Here is a 5,944-nt window from a genome sequence, read left to right as displayed (position 1 = left end):
ATTCCATGGAGAGCCAAAGCTGAGGCTCTATGGGTTTGGGATAACTTTCTATTGCAAGATTAACCCTGGAATCCCAGAAAAGCTTTGAAACCTCTAGCTTACAAATTTGATCCTTAAATATTGCCTGAGCCTGGTGTTTCTACACTCAGTGCTTCCCAGGCCCTGCAATGACAAGTGGGGCCTGAATCTTGAACTTTGCGGAAGAACATCAGAGGTCAACACTTAGGGTTTACAGGAAAGAGATTTAAAAGTCTCATGTGTGGCCACCTTTCAGGATTGACAATTCTTTCAGAGTCATAATCAGTCAAGTGTCTTCGCATCTTTCCAAGATGCCTAAGAAACAGATAGATACAGCTTCCAGTGTAATAGTTGTAGATTTAAGAGTACAAACATCTGGAAATCACTAGAGCAGTTTCCACGTCTTCAGTAGAATGACATGGTCAAAGGTCTGCCTGTGATGGGTGCTTTCTAAATCTCTACAGACAGCTCATGCTGCTGAAGTAATGGATCAGACCTAGGTCCTGGCATCTCCAGCCTGTGCATCTCTAAGGAAGGGATTGTACATGATGATTCTCCTGATGAGTGCTAGTAGCAGGAATAGAGCTGGGACTTCACAGGTTGCAGGGAGTCACCACACTGTGCATCTGATCAGCCCCTCAGGTAGCAGGGGCTAGCCGAGGGACTGTTGAAGGTAGGCACGATCTGGCAGAACTCTTTTACAAAATCATCCTCTGAGACCAGCAGCACTGTTTTCCAAATGGCAGTGTCCAGCTCCGCAGCTGTGCCCCCATGCTCCTTGGGGAGGACATTCTTTGGAAGGTTTGTGTGGAGAAACTTCAGGTCAGACCCATGGAGGAAGAACCTATTTGCAAATTTCTCTTTCAGAAATGGTTTTATGATGGCGAAAATGCCCTTAAATATCCAAGGTTAATTCATTATGTGAACTGCTTATATCATAATGGGGAAGCCATCCTGAAGGATATCAATCACCCTTTAAGCCATAAAAGGGTCAAAATGAGATGCTTTTGATAAGCTCACTCCCTTGTAGTCTTCAAGGATTGCAATCCCGTTCACCTGGGTCTCCTCAGACTGAATGAGGTTTTCTAATGTCAAGTGTATGACTCAGATGTTCTCAGAAATTGGGTAGTTGCTTGGTATCTATCTGTCTGGTCGGATGCAGAGGACATGGCAGCCCCTGGGGTCTGTATGGTGCAGCACTGTGAGGAAACCAGAGCTGAGAACCCCTTTCAGGGCTGACAGCCTCAGGTTGCTGCATCTGTAGCCATGGTAGTTGAAACTGCAGGGCCAGGTCATAATCAAACTTTCAGGCCCTCAGAAAGCATAACAGGAAGGCATCATCCAGCAATGTACTCAAGTATGGATATTCCTTCCTCACCATGTCTCAAAGGGACTGCACATCCTGGAGACATAGGCTTTTCCTGAAGCTCTTCCCTGGCTTTGGTGACCAAGACTTCTGTCAGCAAGCAAATGAAGCAAGCAAACGTAGAAAGTAGGTTCCAGCAGGGTTAGTGGTAACTCATTTTCAGAGAGTGAGGTCACAGAAGGGCTGGTTCTCAGAGAGTCCCTTTTTATTTTGACATTAGCTGTCAGGGTCTGAACCCCGCAGCGGGCTGAGCGTGGGTCATGGCGGCAGAAGCCTCTGCTGGCAGCGAGCAAGCACAGAACAGACCAGCACTCCGCTCTCTCATGTTTTCTAATTGGTAGGATTAACATCGTTAAAAGAAAAAAAACCAAAAAAACCCCGCCATTTTACAAAAGGCAATTTGCAGATTCAATCTCCACAATATTATAGCACAATTGATCTAGTGTTTGACAACTGAAAAGACAGTTCTCATTTTTATGTGGAAAAACAAAACCCCTGGAGAGGTAAAACAATCCTGAGTAACAGAACTGCTAAAATTTTCACCATTCCTTATCACAAGTGATACAGAGCTGCAATAGTAAAAGCCACCCAGGGTTTCTATAAACAGACACATGATAAATGTAGTTCATTCAAACCACAGACATAAATCCTCACAATGTAGACATGTGATTTAAACATACACACACACACACACACACACACACACATACACACATACACACAAAATACTGGTCAGAAAATAGAGAGCAAATGGTGCTAGTAAAGCTGATATACATCTATATTAAGTCTGCACAAAACTCAACTCTAAATGTGTCAAAAACCTCACTGTAAAGGGAGATACACTAACTCTAATAGAAGAAAAAGCCTGGGAAAGCCTTAAACTCACTAGTACAGGAGCAGAGCATGTGAAAAGAACACCAATATTGCAAATACTAAAATAAAACATTATCTATAATAAAAGGAAAAAGTGATAAAACAATAATAAATGGGATCTCACAATCTGTATCATTTGTAAGACCAGATTTCTAAAACATTTCATTCTCTTGGGTTAACGAACACATGTATTGCCTGTTTTAATATTTATGTTCTGTCACATATCCTATCCTGGGACTTTAAATTATTTTATTTAGTACCCATTTACGTTGTCCTTCAGATACATAAACCAATTTCTCTCTTGTCAATTTGTTCTGCAACTACTACACAATCATGAATTTTATCTAGTTCACTATTGAGTGATCATTCAATATGTACTTATTTGATCTCACACTTAATCATTGCAAAGTGAAAATGTCTTAACAAAAATTGCATTGCTCTTTTGTCTTAGATAATTGATCCTTAAGTAATAAATGTCAGTGGTTTTATTTTTTACTAAGTTTCTGACAGGATGATGCTGTGGCTTTGAGAATAGATAAGATCAGCATGTAAGGCCATGGTGAGGTCATGCTTTTGTTTCACGTCTTTAGTAGACTGTGATCATGGCTTTGTGTAAAATAATTTTACTTAGCTAAAATATATAAAATGCCCACATTTTTGAAATCTTGTAAATTATTTATTAAAAATTCTAAATTTCATGGAGAAGTATAAGCCAAATTATTCTTGGCACTAAAATCTTATATAATTCCATTGATGTGATAGTTGACTTTACTAGTGGAATTAATTAGATTTACATTATCACTGTATCTTGGTCCTGGTCCTCAATAGATTAGAATTGTATTTGGTGAACTAGGCAAAATATATTTACCTATAAATCCCATCTGTTTTGTTGATGTCCCCTCAAAGTCACAAGGAACATGTTTGTTTGTTTCTTTGTTTGTTTGTTTATTCATTGAAACTTAAACTGGTCTTATTATTCATGTCAGTTACTTGCTCTTTACAAAATCAGATGGACTTTGAAAAAGAAAATCACATTCCTGGGAGGCTGACTAGTTTCTTACTTCCATTACAGATGTTTTATCAGTGTTAGTATTATTCTGAAGTAAAGTTAGATATGCGATACAAAGATTGCAAACACTGTGCTATCAAATGCTTTTAGAGTAGTATTGATGAATGCTAATAAATCCTTTTATTTCTAGTATTTTACTTCTAAGGAAAGTTATCTTTTCAGCATTATGCTGTACTTTCTTTAGATGAGATGCGGGTTTCTTTGACCTCGGTAAAACGCCATTACTATAAATATGATTAGTTGGTAAGATACTAAGTTAAATACAAGTTGAGAAACAATCCTGACTAAATTTTTATATAATTATACCTCAAAGAAATCTCTTCATCTTTCTTTAACGTTGTCAAACATTGTTCTATTCTATTATGAAAGTTATTGAGATTTGATATTCTCTATTCCAATCCTGCAGTAACTTTATGTGTTAGTGCGTATTGGTACACAGTGGGGAGCACTCTTCTCAGAGAAAAGGGAAGAGGGTCAGAAAGAAGGGACATGTGAGGGGGGCACTGGTAGGAAAAAGGAAGCTGTGACCAGGATCTTAAGTAAATAAATAATTGTATTGATAGAGAAATTCTCTAACTGATCAACTCTGACCCGCAAAGTTACTATAAGACTACTATAAGTGGTGTTATCTGAACCACTGCAGGGGAGATGGAGAGTAAAGGGAAGGACACCAAAATCAAATGCAATGATAGGATAGCACTGAAAACTAATGTAGCTTTGGCACAAGGCAGTGTTGATAAGGAAAATACTCATGTGTTGATTATTCCAAGATGGACTACTTGTCTTTCTGGACTGTAATAAAGCACTCTGCAGAACTCAAGGATTCAAACACATACCACACATAAATTATTATAATTAGCTTAGATAAGTTAGCCTACAAAAGTTTGTATGGGAGATGTGGACAAGATAGGACCATCCATTGAGGTAATATTTTTGCAATGAATGGGTTTGACTTCTGACGTTAAATTGCTAAGCATCAGATTACATTTCTAGGCAGAGATGCCAATATGAGGTTATAAGTCACCACTCTAATGCGAGTAGACAATGAGAAGGAGTAAGAAAGACAAGAAAGAAATACACAATGTACAGTTTAGAGGAAATACAGCACTGGGGAATTAAGGTGAGATCCAAAACTTGTACTTAAATCTATCAGGAGAGGTCTGGTGGGAAATGCAATAAAGTGAGGACAGTCTACTGGGTAAAACCCACCAAGTTTGCTTACAAGAAAGTTTAAAAAACATGAAAAAATACATGTAGAATTGCCTTTAAAAATAATAATCAAACAAGAAGAAAGCAAATCTTAATGCAAATGTGATTCAAGGGGGGATTAGCAGTGTTTTCTACTTGGTTTTGGCTTTATAGTCATAAAAAATACAGGAATTGAGAAAATCTCCACAATTAAGAATAGTTGTTTCCCTGTATGGAAGTCATGAGCAGCCCTTGGATAAAAATGTAATATCGAAGTCTCGATCCCATCTAAGAATTTGAGAGGTGGAAGGTTCCAGAGCCATTATATATCTGCCAAAGAAAGCTGCAGTCGGAAAGTGTAAGTAGCTTTAGAGAGAGAAATATATTCTTGCTGAAAAGCTGGAAGACCCTTTACCATCATACATGGAGTCTCAGAACTTGAATGTTTTCTCTGCTGGAATTCTGTCACTCATTTGGTACAGTAATTTTTCATTTTGCCTCCATATTGATCTTTGGGAACAACAATACATATTCTGTGCCAGTATATACTTTAGAAGTATGCAGTTATCTTTTTGCTTTTCATTTTACAGGGTATTAGAGTTAAAAAATTTTCTTGTGCAACAGAAAAAAAGTTGGATTTTTAAAATATTTTATCTAATCCTTTTTGTGTTTTCTTTTTTTATTTGTTTTGTTTTAACAGTCTAGATTTAACGGTCTACCCTCTGATATCCAATGCCTCCTTCCCTGGGTCTCCATGAGGATGTCCCCACCCTACCACAGTCACCCTACCAGAACTCCCTACTCCCTGAGACCTACAATCTCTCATGTGTTAGGTCCATCTTCTCTGAGTCCAAACCCTTTAAATTATGTTGAATTTTGAAAGATATTTGAAACTGACTAACTGCATCTTTCATTTTGATGTGGCTATAATCTTATGGTGGCCAGAGAGTAGAATGTATTGCTGTAAAAGTGGCTTCATAGACTCATATGCTTGAATACTTGATACAGGATTGGTGGAACTGTTGTCGAATGATTAGCAAGTGTGGCCTTATTGGAGAAGGTGTGTAGGTTTTAATGTATCAAAATTCTTTGGTGATTCTTAGTGTCTCACTCTCTATCTAGCACTTGCTTCAAAAAATGTGAGTTCTCATCTGTTTTTGACATCATACCTGTTGTTCCCCAACATGGACTCTAACTAACTATAATTAAAAGTCAAAACCTAAATACTTTCTTTTATAAGTTTCCTTGGTCATAGTGTATTATGATATAAATGGAAAAATAGGTAACATCATGATACAGCATGGCTATCTAGGATGTAGGGATATCATTTTATGGACTAGGTTCTGAACAGGATATATTCAAGAAAGCTAGAAAAACACAGGAGGGGAGAAAAATACGTATGTACTCATTTCATTCTGGTCCTCACTGTA

At 37.8% G+C, this 5,944-nt stretch overlaps 1 pseudogene across 1 annotated transcript; it reads right to left on the bottom strand.

The window, feature by feature from the left end:
• Positions 1–585: 585 nt before the first annotated feature.
• Positions 586–1,734, bottom strand: LOC308420090 (alpha-tocopherol transfer protein-like; annotated as a pseudogene). The gene is made up of 2 exons: positions 1,075–1,734; positions 586–972 (listed from the first exon to the last, which is right to left on the bottom strand). The product of its transcript is annotated as an alpha-tocopherol transfer protein-like (transcript).
• Positions 1,735–5,944: the final 4,210 nt, after the last annotated feature.

This window comes from Micromys minutus, assembly GCF_963924665.1.
Source record: "Micromys minutus genome assembly, chromosome: 4".
In the NCBI taxonomy this organism is placed as follows: Eukaryota; Metazoa; Chordata; class Mammalia; order Rodentia; family Muridae; genus Micromys; species Micromys minutus.
The sequence above is the reverse complement of the archived record's forward strand: the minus strand, read 5'-3'. Positions and strand labels throughout refer to the sequence as shown.